Below are 23234 nucleotides of genomic sequence, written 5' to 3' on the forward strand. Positions count from 1 at the left end.
AGCCCACCACAAAGGAGAAAGCCTTGTCAACAAGTTAGGCCTACAACTTACACCCTCCAGAGGCATAGCAGATGCTATCCTCCAAGAAATCCAGTCGAATATCTAGAAGTTGCAGAATACAGGGAGGGGCTTGAACACTGCCCTCTTCCACGTCCTTCTTAGTACATATTGAAAGTGTCATGGCACAGGAGCACGATGAGAGTGTGCCTGCTTCCAATGGTCATTTCATTATGACACTGTAATGACTTAAAGAGCATGGGGAAAACATATCCTGCAGTCTTGTTGGATATTTCTAGCTAGCTCTGTGATTTCTGCTACTCAAAAAAAAAAAAAAAAGTGCTTGCCGGGTGCATCAGAAGTGGATTTACATGGTACACAGAAAGGGATTTTTTCATGCCAGCTGGACCAGGCTGTTTTTTGGATCCTGTGCAGCAATTCCAGGGCAGGTCAGCTGCAGCTATCAAAACATGAATTGCCTAAAGCTGTCAATCATTAACCAGTATGGGCTGGGTAGGCCCTGTCCAGCAGCAGTTTTGCTGGAGTTGTCAGACCTCAGCTGCCTGGAGCCGTCAATCATTGACCTAAACAGTTCTGCAAGTTGTCAAGAGATTGTCTGAACTTAGCTCCTCCTCTAGCTACCCATATTCCTGCAACATTATAATATAGGAAATATTTAAGAGCGTTGCCTATTCAGTTTTGTTTACCAGAAGCTGATCCATAACAATGATCTACAGACATCTGTTTAGGTTTTTAGCATTTCATTCAACCTATTAGCTAGTCCTTAGAGTTTTGAGTCATTTCTGTGTTTGACAGATGAACAAGTCTAATTCACTAATAAAACTGTTACCAAAATATGGACACAAATAAGTTTTTCAGGGTCAGATTAGCTTATTGCTAAAATATAAGCATATTTATTAGTAACTTTTTAGTAAATAACTATTTATTAGTAACTTTGATACTTATCAAAATTTTTGAGTTACTTGATCCATATTGTTCTTTCTTGTTCAAATGAATATAATTAAACTGCCAAATACTAAACTAAGAATTAAGTAGGTATGTAACGTATTAATAGAAGACCCTGATATTACTTTGTCTTAAATTAAACTCATTGTTAGTGATTATTGTTTCTTCATCTGACACTACAATTTTATTAACAATCTAGAAAAATAATCTCTAGCAATTAATACTAGATTTGTAGAACATTTTTAAGCTCTTTTCTAATTGCTTTTCATTTCTAATCAGAATCTTTATGAAACACATATTTTAGCTTTTGGAAGCCAACTGTATTTGATTCTGAAAAAGCACATTTTCTATTTCTTATAATTTTCTATTTCTTATTAAAATGTTTTTTATATAAGAGTAAGTGAAAATATGACAATAATAGTCCAGATAACAACAGATTTATCATATATATCAAAGACTGTAGATCAGCAACTCTTTTTTTCCTTTTTCTTTTTTCTCATCTCATGGTATCCATGTGGCTGCAACAATTTTCTGGCGTCATATCCCTGCAAAATGTTATTTTTAAATCAAAGTCAAAGAGAAGTAGAGTAAAGGAGAGAAGAGTAAAAATATCTTTTGTGTCTCTTTAAGTTATAAAGGACACCTTTTCCCAGGGTTCCTTGTGATGGTTAATTTCATGTGTCAACTTGATTTGGCTAAGGAATACCCAGGTAACCAGTAAAACATTATTTCTGGGTGTTTCTATGAGAAAGTTTGTGAAAGAGATTAGTGTTTATATGTATGTATGTAAGGTAATGAAGTGAGTGGGCATCATCGCATCTATTGAGAGGACACAAACAACAAGGCAGGATAAAACTGATCTGCTGAGAATCTCATTCTCCACCTTTGGTCTTGAATTTAGTTAGACCATCAACTTGCCGGGTCTCCATCTTGCACATGCCAACTTGAGGAATTTCTCAGTCTGCAATCTTATAAAACTCAAAAAGCAATCTCTCCCCCTACCCTACCCCGCCTCCTGTGTGTGCATATGTTGTGTTTCTGGAGAACCTTAACTAACACAGACCTCTAAGAGGCTTTATGTTTTAACTCAGTTGCCAGCATGTCATGACTATAACCAAACATAACACATTCAAAAGAAAATGAGACGCCATTATTGTTTACACTAAACTTCAGCAAACTACCACCCTCAGGACTAATACAATTCATCACCAAATTTAGTAGAGTGAGCAAGCTGAGAATGGATTTTACATTTCAGAGTCACTGAATAAAATGTTGAGAACAACAATTTTTCATATTAAAATCTTACATGCAATTTGAAGTTAAGATTTATAAACAATGTTGTAGTTTTATTTGTTTATTTACATATTACACATGCTCACTTTTATATTGTAGCAATAGAGCTAGTTAGCTGAAATAAGACACAGCCCACAAAGCCAGAATATTTACAGTAGGACGCTTTCCAAAAAAGACCAATTCATTCTGTGAGGTAAATATTATCTCTGATTCCTCTCTGAAAAAAAACTTACACTCAAGGATTAATAAACTGTCCAGGCTCACATAGTAAGTAAGCTGGAGCACTGTATCTATATAGATAGACCTGGATAACTTCATAGACTGAAGTAGAGAAGCCAATAATTCACCTTGCAGGAGGCATCTTAGTGCCATTGATATCAGGAGAAATGATAGGGCAGTCAATATTGGATTTTATAGAAGTAAAGGAATTATCTGGGCAATAAAATGGGATATAAAACTACTGATGCAAGATATACATTACCAAATCTATAAGAATATTTGTTATTGGTAGGCCATGGCTATGCCATATAAAACATTTCATTCCACATAAACTACTAACACTAGACTATGACTGCACTCACATAGGAAATTGTTTATATTGGGGCTACAGGACAAAAGAAATAACACTGTGGAAACCAAATAAAATAACCACAAATTGCAGTTATCACTACCACCTCCAGTGTCCTTGGCCCCTGTTACAGAGGCATAGATAAACAGAGAGTTTGAGCTTATCAAAAACTATGAATTCAAAAGATGACATTGCTGAACTAAGGCTCAGACAGTCGAGGGAGTGATATGTTCCAGTTGCTGACGCTGCCATTGAGAAGGTAATTTCTGGAGCTGCTGTAAAAATCAGTAAGCTAGAATCATTCACTGCTCCCAGGTAAAGAGCTGCCCTTGGGGGAACATGAACAAAATCAGCAAAAAAGAAAAAACTCCTCTCTTCCTTTCTCTTGCCTTTCTACTTCCTCTTTTATCTCCCAGTAACAGAACCTAAGGGAACCCCCCTCAAAGGAGTCAGGAAGATGTAGTTTGCTCATGGAGAGGAGGTTGCTGAGAGATGTGACTAAAGACCAAGATCACTGATAAATCAGGGATCTTTCCTAATTCTTAATCTGCCTTGGCTACTTATAGGTATTTGTGCTTAGAGAACAGAGTACATTTTTTGTTATTGTTGTTTTCTTCTGTGGCAGTCTTCCAATTTTCCTTTGGAGATCTACCTCTTTCTTCTAATTCAGGTTCACATGGTATAAAAGCAATTGGCCCACAGTGATCAGGTCTTTCCAAATAAAGGACATTATCCTATTAACTATAATGGTTTATTTTGTAATGTGCTCATGGTCAATCTAGTCAATTGAGAAACTTAACTAGATTTTTTGGCTGTTATTGGATGAAAAAATGTTATTTTTCTGAAGTAGTTAAGCTAATAATACTTAAGTTTGCTGCTAGAGGTGACCATCTTGAAGAAGGGCAATATGGGATATATTCAATAGGGTGAGCTTACAAGAAATACACACAATATAAAGAAAAAAAAAGAGAAAAGTGAAATGAGAAAATTTTTAAAACTTAGATTCAGTTGTATATTAAAGTAGCTCTAAATTTAGAGACTTAATGCTATAAAAATGAATAGTATTTAAATAGTAAAAACTATGTGCTAAGTAAGCTTCTATGCTCAATTATATGAAATTCTATTGTTCTGGTCCAAAGTGCCTATTTTTGAAGAAATCATATTGATTTTCTTTATAAAAATTTCTAGAAAATTGATAAATCAATATTTTATTTGACTCTCAGTTGAGACTATGGTTTCTTAGATTTTGTGATTCTTAGCACATCAATTATTTCCAATCACCAAGATAAGAAAGCTTGCAGCATGTGCATATTTTGCTTTTGAGCATAATAACTAATGGCTTTTTCTGCTCTCCAAATATTTTAAGTCATTATTTTCATCTCAGTCCGGTTTACATTCCACATTTTGCTCTACACTAATTGGGTATGTAGCTCAAATCAATTTATTTTTCCCCATCACATTCATTCAAGTTCAATGCCCTCTTTCTTCACCTCAGTGACAAGTTGACAAAATACATTGCTTCATCTCTGTCATTTATTTCTAGAGATAATGATACAACAGATTTACATCCTCATTTTAATCACCATTTAATAAACACGTAACTTATAAAATATATCAAAGATCTTCATTACCCAGTTTCTGTGACATGTGTGGATTATGGATGAATTCACAAGTGTTCAGGTAACATACACCAGTTACAAATTTAATTTTCTATTCAGTTAAATTGTATGTCATTTACAAAAAGTTGGTGAGGATTAGCTTGTCTCTTCCATATCAAAATTGCAACTGTATTTGAATCCTAGGGATGTAACAAGAAACAGAGCACAAACTCTCTACGCTGATCTCCAAATTTTCTACAACCCAACCCTATATCCATTGCATACTTTATTAAGGTTGTGTGTCTTGGATTTTATAAATCAATAAGCAGAGACTGTCCTTTTCCCAATTTCTCCCAGGGGATGTTGGATTAAAAAAGCATTTTCAAGTTTTTGGTATCAAAGGAATACAATAAGAGTAAAGATTAAAAAAAAAAAAAAACAGTGCTAATCTACAAATAAGAGGATCATGGAAATGAAACATCAAAAGAGTAACACTCTAATAAATATACGATTGGAAGAATAAAGCAAATAATAATCAATAGAACAGGCCTGAATAATGCCTAGTTTGAATTTATGCTGAGTAGGAGCAAAAATCAATATATCTAAAGAAATTTTAATAATCACATGTTTATAGTCTTTGTTTCTAAACCAATGTTAAGTTATGTAATAAATAATGAAGTTCTTAAAAATAGTTTAAGTAGTGGCCTGTGTTGTGGCACAGTGGACTAAGCCACAGATTGAGACACTGATATTCCCATATCTAAGTGGCAGTTCAAGTCCCAGATACTGTGCTTCATTTTTAAATTTATTTTTGAAGATATATTTATTTATTTACTAATTTATTTAGAGCTACCAAGAGAGAAAGACAAGCGAGCAAGAGAGAGAGAGAGGGAGGGAGAGAAAGAGAGATATTCCACTGTTTGTTCACTCCCCCAAATGGCCACAATGGCTGAAGCTGGACAAGACTGAAACCAGGAGCCAGGAACTATATAAAGGTCTCCCCTGAGGGCAACATAGGGCAAGATATTCTTGCTTCTGATTCAGCTTACTGATAATGTGCTTGGAAACATAACAGAAGACAGCCCAAGTGCTTGGGAACTTGCCAGCCACATGAAAGACCAAGATGTTCCTGCCTTCCGGCTTCAGCCTGGCCCAGATCTGGCTATTGCAACCACTGGGATAGTGAATCAGTACATAGAAGATATTCACTCATTCTAATCCATTCTCATTCTCTCTCTTTCTCTACCCTTCCTCCCTCACTTCCCCTAGCCTTGTTGCTCTTCCTTTGAAATAAATAAATCTTTGAAGAAAATACTTTCACTAAATTTTCTTTTTTAAAAAAATGGGAGGAGCATGTAATCATGGAAAAATCTAAAGTAGCTTGCCATCGAGATACACAGCAGACTCACAGAATGGCAGATGTCCTAAACAGCACTATGGTCTCAGAATCAGCCCTTAAGGCATTCGGATCCAGCTGAAAAGCCCATGAGAGTATTTCAGGCATAGAAAGCCAAGATACTCTGGAAAAAAAAAAAATGACCTAAATGAAAGATCTCTGAGAGTGAGATCCCAGTGGAAAGAACGGGCCATCAAAGGAGGAGGTACCTTTCTCTGAAGGGAGGAGAGAAATTCTACTTTGACTTTGACCTTGTCTAAATAAGATCGGAGTTGGTGAACTCACGAGGCTTCCATACCCTTGGAAACTCATGACAAAAGAGCCTTGGGTGACCACTGACATCATAAATAAGAGTGTCAATTGTTAAATCAACAACAGGAGACACTGTGCACTTACTCTTCATGGAGGATCTCTGTCCTTAATGTGTTGTACTATGTGACTTAATGCTGTAACTAGTACTCAAACAGTACTTTACACTTTGTGTTTCTGTGTGGGTGCAATCTGTTGAAATCTTTACTTAGTACATACTAAATTGATCTTCTGTATATAAAGATAATTGAAAATGAATCTTGATGTGAATGGGATGGGAGAGGGAATGGGAGATGGGATGGTTGTGGGTGGGATGGAGGTTATGTGAGGAAAAAGCCACTGTAATCCAAAAGCTGTATTTTGGAAATTTATATTTGTTAAATAAAAGTTAAAAAAAGAATCTTCTAAAGATTCTTGGAAAATGTATATTATGAAAATTCATTGAATTTTAAAAGAAAAAAATAAAATAAAAAAAGCTGTTGGAACTGATAAACCAGTGATATTGCAGGTTACAAAATAAACATACAAAAACAGTAGCTTTTTTTATGCTTATGATGAACTCACAGAAAGAGAAATCAAGAAAAAAATCCCATTTAAAATAGCCACAAAAAATAAAATGTTTAGGAATAAATTTAAACAAAGAAGTGAAAGATCTCTACAATGGAAATTATCACACACTGATGAAATAAATCGTCAAGGACACAAAAAATGGAAAGATATTCCATACTAATAGATGAGAAGAATCAATATTATTAAAATATCAATACTTCCTAAAGTAATCTACATTCAATGCAATCCCTATCAAAACACTAATGATATTCTTCACACAATTAGAAAAAGAATCCTAAAATTTATATGGAATCACAACAGACTAGAATTCCTAAAGAGATACTGAACAAGAAAAATCAAGCTTTAGGTAACAAAATATCTGACTTCAAAGCATACTACAAAGCAATAATAATTAAAAAAGCATAGAACAAGCATAAAAGCTGAACAGACATGGATCAATGGAACAGAATGGAGAGCCCAGAAATTAATCTGAATACATAAAGTCAATTGATTTTTGACAAGAGTGCTCAGATCATACAGTGGAGTGAGGACTCTCTTTTAACAAATGGTGCTGGCAAAACTGGATGTATTTAAGTAGGAGAATGAAATTAGATCCATACCTCTCCCCATATACAAAAATCAACTCAAGGTGGATCAAAGACCTAAATTTAAAAGGTAAGACTGTGAAGTTACTGGAAGACAATGTAGGGGAAACGCTCTAAGACATTACTGGAGAGGATGACTTCTCAGACAAGACCCCCAAAGCACAGGCAACTGAAGCAAAACTAAATGAATGGGACTATATCAAATTCAGAAGCTTTTGCACAGCAAAGGAAACAATTAATAGAGTGAAGAGACGTCCACCAGAATGGAAAAAAATATTTACAAACCACCTACCTGATGAAGGATTAATATCTTGAATATATCTGCAAGTTAAACAGAGTTGAGATATGGGCAAAGGACTTCAATAGATCTCAAGAGAAAAATACAAATGGCCAAAAATATATGAAAAACTGCTCAACATCCCTAGCTATCAGGAAAATGTCAATCAAAATGAGGACATATCCACATCACCCCGTTTATAATGGCTAAAATGCAAAACACAGAGAGTAACAAAAGCTGGTGATTATGTGGGCAAAGGAGTAAACTTATAATACAATTTTTTTAAACTTTTATTTAATGCATATAAATTTCCAAAGTACGACTTATGGATTACAATGGCTTCCCCCCCATACCGTCCCTCCCACCCACAACCCTCCCCTTTCCCACTCCCTCTCCCCTTCCATTCACATCAAGATTCATTTTCGATTATCTTAATATACAGAAGATCAGCTTAGTATACATTAAGTATGGATTTCAATAGTTTGCTCCCACACAGAAACATAAAGTGAAAAATAATAGATGATTTTTTAAATGATAATGAAATCACATCAGACCTATTGTCATGTTTAATCCCAGTGAGAGTCAAGTTGGGAATTGATAATTTTTTTTTACAGAGGATCAGTTTAGTATGCATTAAGTAAGGATTTCAACAGTTTGCACCCCCATAGAAACACAAAGTGAAATATATTGTTTGAGTACTCTTTATAGCATTAAATCGCAATGTACAGCACATTAAGGATAGAGATCCTACATGAGGAGTAAGTGCACAGTGACTCCTGTTGTTGACTTTACCAATTGACACTCCTGTCTATGGCATCAGTAATCTCCCTATGCTCCAGTCATGAGTTTCCAAGGCTATGGAAGCCCTCTGAGTTCTCCGACTCTTATCTTGTTTAGACAAGGTCATAGTCAAAGTGGAGGTTCTCTCCTCCCTTCAGAGAAAGGTACCTCCTTCTTTGATGACCTGTTCTTTCCACTGGGATCTCACTCGCAGAGATCTTTTGCCAGAGTGTCTTGGCTTTCCATGCCTGAAATACTCTCATGGGCTTTTCAGCCAGATCCGAATGCCTTTAGGGCTGATTCTGAGGCCAGAGTGCTATTTAGGACATCTGCCATTCTATGAGTCTGCTGAGTATCTCACTTCCCATGTTGGATCACTCTCCCTTTTATTTACTCCATCAGTTAGCGTTAGCAGGTACTAGACTTTTTGATAGGAATGTAAATTAGTGCAGCCAGTGTGGAAAACAGTTAGAGATTTCTTAAAAAAAAAACTAGAAATAGCTTTGGGTATATACAACTATTGGGTAAACAGACTTGAACACAATGTATCAAAGAGATATCTGCACCAGCATATTTATAGCAGCACTCTTCCCAATAGCCAAAATTTGGAATGAACTAACGTTTCCATCATCAGATGAATAAAGAAAATGTTGTATATATATACAAACAGTGACATATTATTCAACTATAAAAAGAATGAAATTTACCATTTGTAGTAAAATGGATGTAACCGGAGGACATCATGTTGAGTGAAATAAGGCAGACTAAGGAAGACAAATGCACATGTTCTCCCATTTATGTGAGAGCTAAAATTTAAAAACCAAACAAAATAAAATAAAGGAAGAAGAAAGAAATGTGTGTGTATCAGTATTGCTGCAAATATACTTTTTTAAAACTATGTTTTATATCTTTGTCAAACCAATGGTTAAGAATACTATACTACTATAGTTTTAAGGGTCTGTGATTACTTTAAAATTCACTGTATCTGGGTGTGATGGCTATTTTTCCATTCAATGATAGTTTATGGCCACAGTGTGTATTCCTTCTAATCTACAGTCTTTTTACTTTTCAGTTGTTAAAATAGTTATTCAGTGAAGTAGTAACCTTTTTACTGTGATGTGGATTTAAAATATTTTATCTTAGAAACTGAAAACCAGAAATAAAGGGAGACAGTAGGACAGTGGGATGAGGAGTGGAGAGGGAGAAAGGGAATATTATTATGTCCTTAGAATTGCATCTACAAATCACATTGAATCTGTTAAAAACTAGTTAAAAATTAAAATTAAAAAATTTATTATAGGTTATAAAAATACTTTCAATAAATAATTGAAAACCATGGAAGAAGGACATATGAATGAAAGATCAATTCAGGGGAATATAATTGTGAACAGGTTGTTTTGCCCTCAAGAAAAAAGTCCTCCACATGAAGAAAAGAGTCATCCAATCAGTAATTACAAACCAAATAATGAATAATAAAATGATAATTATATGATATGCAGTGACCATATATGGTATGCATTTAATGCCATCTTTGTAGCATCAGAAAGGTTTGAGCTGTCAGTGAGGGGTATAGTACTTTGTCAACAGTGCTAAGATAATCAATAACTGCACTTTTTTGAAGATATAAAAGGCATGCATACCGAATACCTTAAGTAACTCAAAACTGAAAAGGAGAAATTTTATTAAATAGAAATCTAAATGGCATCACTAGTTTAAAGTAGATGACCAAATAAAAACTGAATTTGAACCAACAATATCAAAGAACTATATTCATATTAAAGGAAACTAAAATAATTATAAAGTACAAGATGAATATTTGGATTAACAAGTAAAAACAAGGAGTAGAAGAATGCTATTGAGTGCTTGTCAAGTGCAATTTTATGTACTTTCCATACACTACCATCAATATTCCTACAGATAAAATGGTATATATTCTTACTCAACATTTCATACAATTAATTTTCTCAGAGCATCCTGCTGAGAAATTATAAAAAACAATATTTGAATGTAAAACTAATAGTAAGCGATCTATAAGATCCCATTTGTCTTGCACAGTGTGAACCTTGCTTGAGAACTGAAATGACAAATATGACCAATATTAGTTTAATTAATATACTTTGGATGTAATTTATTATAATAAAATAAGGAAATATCTTGGTTACATTTTAAATACTCAATTGGATCTGTTGAAAGATATTTTACAGAAAATATTTATACATACTAACACAATTTGTTTAATTAGTTTATGTAAAATATAATATCATGGGTTAAGTAAAACAAGAGTACTTTCAAAGGTTCATGAACAAGTGGAATTTCCACTAACTTTCTGAAGTTCCTTCATATTTTTCACAGTCTAATAAATGCAGAGAAAAGTCAACAAAATTCAGAGAACAATGCTACAAATTAGGAAAAGAGGAATGAATCAATACACTCCCACTCAAAAGAACTCCAGGAAACCATTCAGAAAAAATTAAAAACTGATTCTGTTTGATAAAGGAAGAAATGAAAACAGAAAGGACTGGAGTGGCTACAAAAGGGGCTCTGCATGGCCTGCATTTGGATACTTTGTTAGGTAGCTCAATAGTGTTTTCTTATTTGAGAGCAGTGCCCATAAACCAAGTACTCACAAATCAATGACCCACTGGTTAAAATCACTACACACACACACACATCCCCTGCCTAAAGACATAGGGCACTTCCTGCTCCCTATGACTTTTATGAATTGGATTTCTTGCAACCCGCAAGCCTGTAGGCTTGATTACTTTTCATGATCCTTGCTGGGACAAAGAAAGCTGGAACCCACTGACAAGGCACATAATACCACACAGGGTTTTTGAGGAAATCAAAAAGACTAAGTTCACAGAAAATGAGCCTTAAAGTGTATATAATCGGTTTTAAACAGGTAGAATTGGGGATAGCATAAATGTATTTTTATTCTAGAATGCAGAATCAGAAACAATGTGGAGGGAATAATTACAGGGATCCAATGATAGAAATGGCTATATTGAGTATTATGTTTTATTCATGACTGATTAGATGAAATAGAACGATGCCTACTGAGGAATACTTTGTAGATAATTTTCCTCCTGGGGAAAAGTTTTTAGCAAACAATGTTGGAGTCTCTCTTAGGTCAAAATGCTTTGAAACTAATCATTATGAAAAAAGAAATAAACAATTTAACAAAAATAATTAAATATTGAACAGGGTGGATGAAGAAAGAAATCACTAGTTAGTTAAATATGCTATCTAATAAAATCTCTTTGCTTTGGATAAATATGTTGCCAAGGGACCGTGTAACAAAAGTTGTAATAAACGAAAAACTTCGCCTTCAGGTATGATTCAGTGCAGAACTATTAAGTAAAACAAACTGAACTGTGTATAATGTTTCTGTAACCATAGAAATGATTATGGAAAAGAAAAAAAATCAGATTTATAGATTAATCAAGTTTACCGAAACAATGATCTCAGGAATATACACACACAAGCAGCTAAGTTAATGATTGTCTATTAATAACTGTATTACAGTTGTTCTAGAGGTGTATTCCAACTTTAATATTCAAAAAAATCACTTAGAGCTCTCCCATGGTCTGGTTAACTCCCCAAATGTCTGCAAGAGCTAGGGTTGGGCCAAAGCTGAAACTGGGAGCCAGAAACACAACCTAGGTCTCCAATGTGGGTTCTAGAACCCCAATTCCTTGAATGATTACATTGGCTCTCAAGGTGTGCATTGGCAGGAAGCTGGGATTTGGAACCAATGCTGGGAATGAAACCCAGGCCCTCTGACAGGGGATGTGAGCATCCCAACTGCTAGGCCAAACACCAATCATTCTTGCCCCTGGAAAATTTTTATAGTAACTTCGTGTGTGTGTGTGCGGGGGGGGGATGTATATGCAAGAGGCATAAAATTAACTTCTGCCTTGAAACATAGTACTTGATACATATATGTAGCCCATTTACATTAATATTTTAGATATATTTTATCTCCGTTCCACTTGATATTTTGTCGTGCCTTTAGATATTTCATTTCAATCACATACACTGACACATTGCATGAACTCTATGCCTTGTTCCTTTTATTTTTTAATAACTAGTATGAATTTTTGTTCTACAAGTCAGATTTTTATTATAATTCAAAGTACTAGTCATTTATTACTCTATTTTTTTTAGAAAGTAGCTCTCTTCAGCATATCTTTTTTTCTTTTTCACAAATTATTTCTTCAAAATACTTACTAGAGGCTGGCGCTGTGGCATAGTGGACTAAACCTCCACCTGCATTGCTGGAATCCCATATGGGCACCAGTTCATGTCCCAGCTGCTCCTCTTATAATGCATCTCTATGCTGTGGCCTGGGAAAGCAGTGCAGAACGGCCCAAGTGTTTGAGCCCCTGTACCCACATGGAAGACCTGGAGGAAGCTCTTAGCTCTTGACTTCAGATAGGCTTAGCTCTGGCCCTCGAGGCCATCTGTGAGTGAACCAGTAGATGGAAGATTTCTCTCTCTCTGCCTCCATCTCTCTCTGTAACTCTACCTTTAAAATAAATTAATTAATCAAATATTTTTTAAAATACCATTGTGAATAATTTAGGATTTGTTTATAAATTGTCTCCAAATTCATACTAATTTAAAATTTCCATGAGTAATTGGGAGAGTTGATCTATAACACCCTTATTACTATTAAATATTATTGTTAGTAATGATTTTAAAGATTTATGAACTGAATTACTCAACTCTACATTTGATGATATGTTAATGAGCTACTTTCCCTAAAATTTATAGCAAAAACTAGTATCAGCTCTGATGTCAGACAAAAATGGAATTGTAGCCTGTTTTGGTCATTTGCTACCACCATGATGTTGGACTTTTCACTCTATCTGGGAACTCTTACACCCATTAAAATGTGATTTTAAACAGTAAATGTAGATAAAATGAGAGACAAGTAATCAGTCATTATTAATGTGCTTCCTCTCACTATAGATCATACACACACAGTCTCTAGATGGTATGGCCACAACTTCCAACAGTTGTTACATATCAATAAAATCCTAGTTTATCTGGGGAATATATCACCTCCTTCATTGTATCTGGAAATGGCCATTCCTGAATTGATAATCTAGAATCTAAAAGACATATAAACTGCATTCTTTTCTTTCATACAGTCAACAGTGAAATGAGTCAGACATGAAAACAGAAAAAAAAAATCCTTATATTACTAAAAAGAAAGAAACCAAATAAGTAGCAGTCATTCATCTATAGGAATTACTAAACAGTCCAGGAAAGGAGTTGAGACTATTTCATGCTTTGGCCATAGACCTTGAATAACACATGTGGCAGCTGCTGCTTTTCTCTCTGGAGCAAGCTTCCATTCCCATTATATTCTGATCACCTACAGGATAAAGTGCAAGATGTCAACTGATTTTCTGCATGCTTACTTGCAAAGTCTGGTAGCCCTGTTCTGTGGACCTGGCTTTAGCTTTTAGGTAGGTTAATTACACATTTGAAAATGGGCTTTTCTAGGAGACTATAAACATCTGTGAACAGTATTCTTCCAGCATACTTTTGGAGGCCTATAAATGAATTTAGAATCTAAATTTTGGATTAGTGATTGGTTTTAAATACAAATAAAAACCTCTCAAGTTTTGATAAGCTTCTTCTGATTATTTATCATTACCATGTTTAAGGTCCTAAGTCAAAGATCTCCTTTCAACATAAATAACACTATAAGGAATTTTGTTTTATTTATTTCCTATTCTTATTTTTCTTTCGATTTAATACCAGTTAATTTGAGGTCTTCTGAGAAACAGGTTGGACAGGAAAGCATAAATGTTTCTATACAATTAGTCAGACTATTGACTATTTCTACATTATTACAAGCTTTAAAAAATTTATAAATTAATGAAAATATAAAGTTTTCTATCATTCTGTAATTTTATTTAGAATTCCTTCAATTTTCCTTCAGATTACCATTTCAGTTAACTAAAATGTAACCTCCTTTAAGAAGTTTTCTCTAAGTTTCCCCAGAAAGTATTAGAATATATAAATATAATATGTAGGAGTAAGGACTCAGAGACCAATCATCCTAGATTTTAATTCAATTTACATTACATAGTGACAGTCTCCAGGTCTCATACTGTACCTTGCAAGGCTCTCATTTATGAATGAAGGTGGAACAGAAATAGACTAGTGAGATGGCATTGGTACATGCCACCTTGATGGAATTGAATTGGAATACCCTGGTATCTTTCTAACTCTACCATTTGAGGTAAGTCAGCTTGAGTATGTCCCGAATTGCACATCTCTTCCCTCTCTTATTCCCACTCTTATATTTAACAGCGATCACTTTTCAGTTAAGTTTCAACACTTGAGAATAACTGTGTATTGATTACAGTATTCAACCAAAAGTATTAAGTAGAACAAACAAAAAAAAAAATACTAAGAGGGATAACGTATTTCTGTTCACAATTGATCATAATGATAGGACTAAGAGCCAAAGGGATCACATAAACAAGACTAGTGTCTGCAAATACTAACTAATAGAATAAAAAAGGGAGAGAACGATCCATCATGGGAAGCGGGATACACAGCAGACTCGTAGAATGGCAGATGTCCTAAACAGCACTCTGGCTTCAGAATCAGCCCTTAAGGCATGCAGATCCAGCTGAAAAGCCCATGAGAGTATTACAGGCGTGGAAAGCCAAACACTCTGGCAAAAAAAAAAAAAAAAAAAAAAAAAAAACAACCCAAACACAGGAAAGATCTCCGCGAGTGACATCCCAGTGGAAAAAATGGATCATCAAAGAAGGAGGTACCTTTCTCTGAAGGGAGGAGAGAACTTCCACTTTGACTACAACCTTGTCTACATATGATCAGAGTTGGTGGACTCAAAAGGCTTCCATAGCCTTGGCAGCTCATGACAAGAACCTAGGGTGATTCCTGATGCCATAAACAAGAGTGTCAGTTTGTAAAGTCAACAACAGGAGTCACTGTGCACTTACTCCTCATGTAGGATCTCTGTCCTTAGTGTGCTGCACATTGAGATTTAATGCTATAACTAGTACTCAAACAGTATTTTTCACTTTGTGTTTCTATGTGGGTGCAAACTGTTGAAATCTTTACTTAATATATGCTAAACTGATCTTCTGTATATAAAGAGAATTGAAAATGAATCTTGATGTGAATGGAAGGGGGAGGGAGAGGGAAAGGGGCGGGTTGCGGGTGGGAAGGAAGTTTTTTTTGGGGGGAAGCCATTGTAATCCATAAGCTGTACTTTGGAAATTTATATTCATTAAATAAAAGTTTAAAAAAAAGAAACAGAAGTAGAAAGAATTTGTCACTCCTCATTCAGCCTTACTAAAGAATATAAAGACAAAAAAACTCCCAGTAAACGTACAAAGGAATTCCAAAGCAAACAATTAGAATATTTATGGAAGAATAGCAGGGCCAAGTCATTACTTATCAATAGTAACTTGAATGTAAATGGCCTAAATTCTCCAATTAAAGATATAGGCTGGCTGAATGGATTAAAAAATAAGACCCATCTATTTACCGCCTACAAGAAACACACTACACCAACAAAGATACATATACACTGAAAGTGAAAGGATGGATAAAGATATTTGATGCTAACAGAAAGAAAAAAGAGTCTTTAAAACAAAAACTATTAAAACAGACAAAGGGCACTATGTAATAAGTACAATTCAACAAGAAGATGTGATTACAGTAAATGTATATACACTCAATGCCATGTGTCTTGCTATTTAAAACAAATGTTAATAGATTAACAGGAGACACAAACTCTAATACGATAGTAACGGAGTACATCAACACCCCACTTTCACCAATGGGAAGTTCAACTAAACAGAAAACAAACAAAGAAACAGCAGAACTAATCAACACTATGAACCAACTGGAACTAATTGATATCCACAGGACCTTTCACCCCACAGTTACAGAATACACATTCTTGTCTTCAATGCATGAAACTTTCTTTAGGATAGACCATATACTAGGACATAAAGTAAGTCTCAGCAAATTAAAAAAATATCTAAATAAATACTGTGCATCTTCTCTGACCATAATGGAATGAAGCTGGAAATGAACAACTCAAGAAGCTCAAGAACATATACAAACACATGGAGACTGAAATACATGCTCCTTAATGAGCAGTGGGTCATAGAAGAAACCAAAACAGAAATCAAAACATTCCTGGAAATGAATTAAGATGACAATATAAAATATCCAAAGTTATGGGATACAGCAAAAACAGAGTTATGAGGGAAGTTTATCACAATTGATGCCTACATGAAGAAATTGAAAAAGCACCAAATGAGCTATCAATGCATTTCAGGGACCTAGAAAAACAATAAACCAAACCCCAAATTAGTAGGAAGAAAGCAATAATTAAAATTCAAGAAGAAATATACAAAATTTAAACCAAAAAATAAAAAAAGATCAGTGAAATGAAGAGTTTTTAAAAAAATTAAATTAAATTAATTCATCATTGGCCTAACTAACCAAAATAAAAAAAGGGAGAAGTATCAGTAAATAAAATCAGAGATGAAAAAGGAAATGTAACATCAGGTATCACAGAAATAAAAAAAAATCACAGGAATTATTACAAAGATGTGTAGGCCAACAAATTTGAGAATCTAGAAGAAATGGATAGATTCCTGGACACATACAATCTATAAAAAACTGAATTATGAAGAAATAGAAAAAAAAAAGACCAATAATAAAGATGGAGATTGAATCAGTAAATAAAGACCCTCCTAACAAAGTAAAGCCCAGGGACAGATGGCTTCACTGCTGAATTCTACCAGACTTATAAAGAACTAATTCCAATTCTCAAGCTATTCAAAACAATTGAAAGGGACGGAATCCTCCCAAATTCCTTCTATGAAACTTGTACCACATTGATTTGTAAACCAGAAAAAGATATAACAGAGAAAGAAAACTATAGACTAATATTCCTGATGAACACACATGTAAAAATCCTCAACAAAATACTAGCTAGCACAATCAAACAACACATCAGAATGATCAGTCATTCAGATCAAGCAGGATTTATCCCTAGTATGCAGGGATTGTTCAAATCTGCAAATCAATAAATGTATTACAATACCTTAACAAACTGAAGAACAAAAATCATATGATTATTTCAATAGATGCAGAGAAAGCATTTGATAAAATACTACATCCTTTCACAATAAGAACCTTAAACAAACTGGGTAGAGAAATAACATTCTTCAACACAAGACAATTCATAACAAACCCATATCTTCCATCTTTATGAGTCAAGAAAAGTTGGAACCAGACAAGAATATCCACTCTAACCCCTGCAATTCAATACAGTCCTTGAAGTTTTAGCCAGAGTCATTATGCAAGAAAAAGAAACCAAAGAAATACAAACTGGAAAGGTGGATGTCAAACTATACCTATTTGCAGATAACATGATTCTATATATAAGGATAAATTCTCTACTAAGAGACTACTGGAATTCATAAAAGACAATGGTAAAGTTGCAGCATATAAAATTAACGCACAAAAATCAACAGCCTTTGCATACACAGATAACACATGGCTGAGAAAGAACTTCTAAGATCAATCCAATTAACAATAGCTACAAAAATAATTCAAAACCTTGGAAGAAATTTAATGAAACAGGTCAAAAATCTTTATGATGAAAATTACAAAATAGTAAAAAAAAAAAAAAAAGAAAGAAAGAAATAGAAGAATACACAAAAAAGGAAAATTCTTCCATGTTCATGGATTGGAAGAATTAATGTCAAGAAAATGTTCAACCTACAAAAAAGCAATTTATAGATTCAATGTGATCCCAATCCAAATACCAATGACATTCTTCTCAAATATAAAAAAGTGATGCTAAAATTCATATGGAAACAAAAGAGACCCATAACAGCTAAAGCAATATTATACAGCAAAAGCAAAGCTGAAGGCTTCACAATACCTGATTTCATGACATATCACAGGGCAGTTATAATCAAAACAGCCTGGTACTGACACAAAATCAGCATATGAAAGAGCTATCTGTACCCCCATGTTTACTGCAGCTCAATTCACAATAGCTAAGATATGGAATCAACTCAAATGTCCATTAACTGATAACTGGATAAAGAAATTATGGTATATATACACTATGAAGTACTACTCAGCTCTAAAAGATGAAATCCTGTCTTTTGCAACAAAATGGAAGCAACTGAAAACCATTACACTTAGTGAAATAAGCCAGGCCCAAAAAAGACAAATACCATATGTTTTCCTTCATCTGTAGTCACTAATAGAGAACCTAAAGGTAAGGTATTGGAGTGAAATTGACATTTTGACATTAGACATTAGTTTACAGCTCTTGTCAACTGTTGAAGGATAGTGTTTTTTTCTTCAAACTATTTGCTGAACTCTTTACGTAGTGTAGGGTTAATTTTATTAGTATAAACTTAACAGAAAATAGGTCATTATAAAAATTAACAGTGGGAATAGGAGCGGGAAAAGGAAGAAGGTGGGAGCATGGGTGGAAGGGTCTAAGGGACGGTAGGATTCAAAGTATCACAAAGTTACTGAATCTGTATATAGGAAATACATGAAATTTGTATGCCTTAAATAAAATTTTAAAAAAGAAGTTTCAAACAGACGCTTCATTTTAAATATATACAAATAACGTATGAAAAGGTGATGAAACTGATTGGCCATTATAGAAATGTAAATCAATGCTATAATGGCAAATAACTACACAGATTTTAGAATTGCCAAGATTATAGGAGAATATTAGTTTTAAAAATTTTGGGTGAGAAGCATGTTAGGAAACTACCTAATAGATACCAAGATATATGTCTTAACTACTTAATTTCACTATTCTACTCTTAATGTTTGCCCAATTAAATGCCTATATGTGTCCATTAAAAAGAAAAATTTGTGTATTAAAGTTTGTAGTTTTATTCAGTACATTATCAACCTGGAAAACAACAAAAACAAATGTCCATTAACATATCAGTTAAAAACACAAGATGTGTGTCCATACAATGGAACACCTCTCCATAAAAAAATTAAAGAAACAAGCTATACATACACCTAAGGACACAGATATTTCTCATAAACTATAGAGCGCTACTACCTCAGCAAAATTAGCACTAAATTTCTACCTCGTAAGTCTTCACAGGTGAACTCAAAAGACATGCCTGATTATTCCTGTAAGTCATTGGAGACCTTAAATACCTCTCCAAAAAGCAAAAAAAGCTTTTGTTAGATTAAGACTGCTCAATCTTAAGGCAAACATATTGTACCTGCCTCTTATTTTGATTTTCTCTGGGAGCTGTTATGGACATGAAAACTACTTTATGAGTTCTTCTATTATAATTCTCTACACTAAAGCTAAGTGGTTTTATAATCTGCATAAAGTAGCCTATTGCCACCCACTATCTGGGAATATGTAAGATATGTTCTTAACATCTTATGTGGCATTCTTTTGGCAATTGGTTTTGCTCTAGTTTCATTTATGTTGACTGATAAATTTATATGTTTCAGAACTCAATGACTTCTGAGAATAACTGACCATGCAGGGGACACAGCCATTGGTGGTGACCAAAAATTCTCCTGTTCATAAAGCATATTTGTTACATGAGGTAAGCAGAGACTTCCAGACCCAAGACAGGCAGGGTCTGTGCTATATCCCTAATAAGCAGGAAGCAACTAAAAAAGATATAATGATTCTATGCCCTTGAGCATCCCCTTAAGATTAAGGTCTGCAATCTCTGAGGAGGGAATGATTTAGCCAGGCAGACAGGATTAAACCAATTAGATTTCTGATTTGGAAGACCACACCCCCTGTGTGATCTCACAGCACTACCTGACCTCTCATGGACACCCACCTGCCAGTCAGACTATGTAACCACGCCCCTTTGGGACTGAACAAAAGGCCTAGAACACGGTGGGCCCCTTTCCTTGTTGTCCTGCACCTCTGGCTGTACAGCCGTCTGGCTGCCTCTCTGCCTTTGCTTTCCTGCCTGCAGTAAGCTACCTGTGGCTGCTCATAATCATATGCCTTGCTCCACGTGGCTCCTGGCCTGCTCTCTGCCTGGTATGGACCCAACTTGTGCTTCCAGACTTCTTTCTCCCCTAAATAAAGCCCTCACTTTCCTGTGCATTTCTCTCCTTGAATAAAACCTTTAAAATGTAATGTGTGTGTGTGTGTGTGTGTGTGTGTAACATAAAAGACTTCTCTTGCTACTCTTCCACATCCTTTAATGATGTCAAATCTTCATCAGAATAGAAGTTAAATTTCTGATATGGTCCACATTTGTCTTCTCACAGTGTTTATTTTTTTCTTCCTATTTCAATCACTCTGCTCTAGACATCTTGGTTTTGGTGCTTATTCTCAAATAAATTAGATTCATTTGCATCTTGGTGGATTTGCACTTAAAATCCCATTTGTGTAAGATAAACATCTCTAAATTATTTATATGATTGGTTCATTTCTCATCTATCCTGAAAATTTTTTTTCTGTTAGAATTGTCATGATCTCTTTATAAAACTTTATGTTACAATGTGATATTTTATACCTTCATTCTCTATATTACTCCCATATTTAACAGTTTTTAATACTCTTCATACTATATATTTTCCATATTTACCTCATTTGGTATACCTTCTTAACTAGAAATAAACTCCAGGAATGTGAATATTTTTCATTTTCTGTACTCCTGTACCCTCATTACCTAGAATTATGCCTGGTACAAAGAATCTACTTAATAAATATTTTCTAAATTAATGTACTTGCCCCATAGTGGTTTTATATACACCCATAGCATACAAATATTGTAAAGTATAAGAAAGGAAAACAGAGAAAAAAGCTAAAAAGCTATATATTTCATCTTCACTATAGCCAATAAAAATATTACCAGAGCCCATGGGTTTTATCAAGAATAGACTTATGAACAATTTTAACGTTTCAGTTCTCCATCTTATACCATTCTATATATCCACAAACATCCCTTCAAAGTAGTATTTTCAGGGTTTTATACTTAAAGATCATTGACAGATCATAGGTTTCTGAGTAAAGTTTTTTCCAAAGAATATTTTAAAACAGGCTTCACAGTAAAATGTAAATTCATCAATAGATACAAGCCTTCAGAAGGCTGGCAATGAAGCGAAGCATGGCCGGCATGTTGACACAACAGTGAGAGAAGCCATGTGAAGGATCAAGGTAGAGCTGAAAGGGGAGAAGCTCACCTTTACAGAAGCTGCCTGCACATGCACAGGTAGAGGTGATGCACAGAAGAGAGCTAAGAATGTAAGAAACGCTTGGCCTGTCTGTGGAACAGCTGTACCAATTTATACTTCCTCCACCGAAGGAACTGACCAGTGGTCCCAACAATTTATTTCTTCCCCAAAACAAGAAAAAAATGAAACAGTGACTTGATCAGCTCTTGTCCTGACGGTTGATGTACAATGTAATACTTTATCCATTTTAGTATTTTTTTTTTGTTCTAGTACCATTGGTTGAACTCTGTAATTAACACACAATTATTCTTAGGTGTTTAAATTTTAACTGAAAAGTGATCCCTGTTAGGAATTTGGAAAACATTATGCTGAGTGAAATAAGCCAATCCCAAAGGGACAAATACCACTTGTTCTCCTTGAGAGGTGACAACTAACTGAGCACCAAAAAGGAAACCTGTTAAAGTGAAATGAACACTAGGAGAAATGGTGACTTGATCAGCCCTCACCCTGACTGTTGATGAGCAACTTGATATGTTATCCCTCTTAGTATTTTTTTTTGTTTGTTCTACTTAATACTTTTGGTTGAATACTGTAATCAATACACAATTCTTCTTAAGTGCTGAAACTTAACTGAAAAGTGATCACTGTTAAATGTAAGAGTGGGAATAAGAGAGGGAAGAGATGTGCAATTCAGGACATACTCAAGCTGACTTACCTCAAACGGTAGAGTTAGAAACATACCAGGGTATTCCAATTCAATCCCATCAAGGTGGCATGCACCAATGCCATCTCACTAGTCCCAGTGATCAATTTCTGTTCACAATTGATCATAATGATAGGACTAAGAACCAAAGGGATCACATAAGCAAGAATAGTGTCTGCAAATACTAGCCGATAGAATAAAAAAGGGAGAGAATGATCCAACATGGGAAGTGAGATACACAGCAGACCCATAGAAGGCAGATGTCCTAAACAGCACCCTGGCCTCAAAATCAGCCCTTAAGGCATGCGGATCCAGCTGAAAACAACCCATGAGACTATTTCAGGCATGGAAAGCTAAGACACTCTGGGGAAAAAAAAAAAAAAAAAAAACCTAAATGAAAAATCTCTGCAAGTGAGATCCCAGTGGAAAGAATGGGTCATCAAAGGAGGTGCCTTTCTCTGAAGGGAGGAGAAAACTTCCACTTTGACCATGGCCTTGTCTAAATATGATCAGAGTCAGTGAACTCAGGGGGCTTCCATAGCCTTGGCAGCTCATGTCAAGAGCCTAGGATGATTACTGAGGCCATAAACAAGAGTGTCAATTTGTAAAGTCAACCACAGGAGTCACTGTGCACTTACTCCTCATGTAGGATCTTTGTCCTTAGTGTGCTGTACATTGAGATTTAATGCTATAACTAGTATTCAAACAGTATTTTTCACTTTATGTTTCTGTGTGGGAGCAAACTGTTGAAATCTTTACTTAATGTATGCTAAACTGATCTTCTGTATATAAAGAGAATTGAAAATGAGTCTTGATGTGAATGGAAGGGGGGAGGGAGTGGGAAAGGGGAGGGTTGCAGGTGGGAGGGGCGTTATGGGGGGGAAACCATTGTAATCCATAAGCTGTACCTTGGAAATTCATATTCATTAAATAAAAGTTTGAAAGCAAAAAAAAAAAAAAGAA

Source organism: Oryctolagus cuniculus, chromosome 15 (genome assembly GCF_051225735.1).
Source record: "Oryctolagus cuniculus isolate XC-2025 breed Fujian yellow rabbit chromosome 15, ASM5122573v1, whole genome shotgun sequence".
Lineage (NCBI taxonomy): Eukaryota > Metazoa > Chordata > Mammalia > Lagomorpha > Leporidae > Oryctolagus > Oryctolagus cuniculus.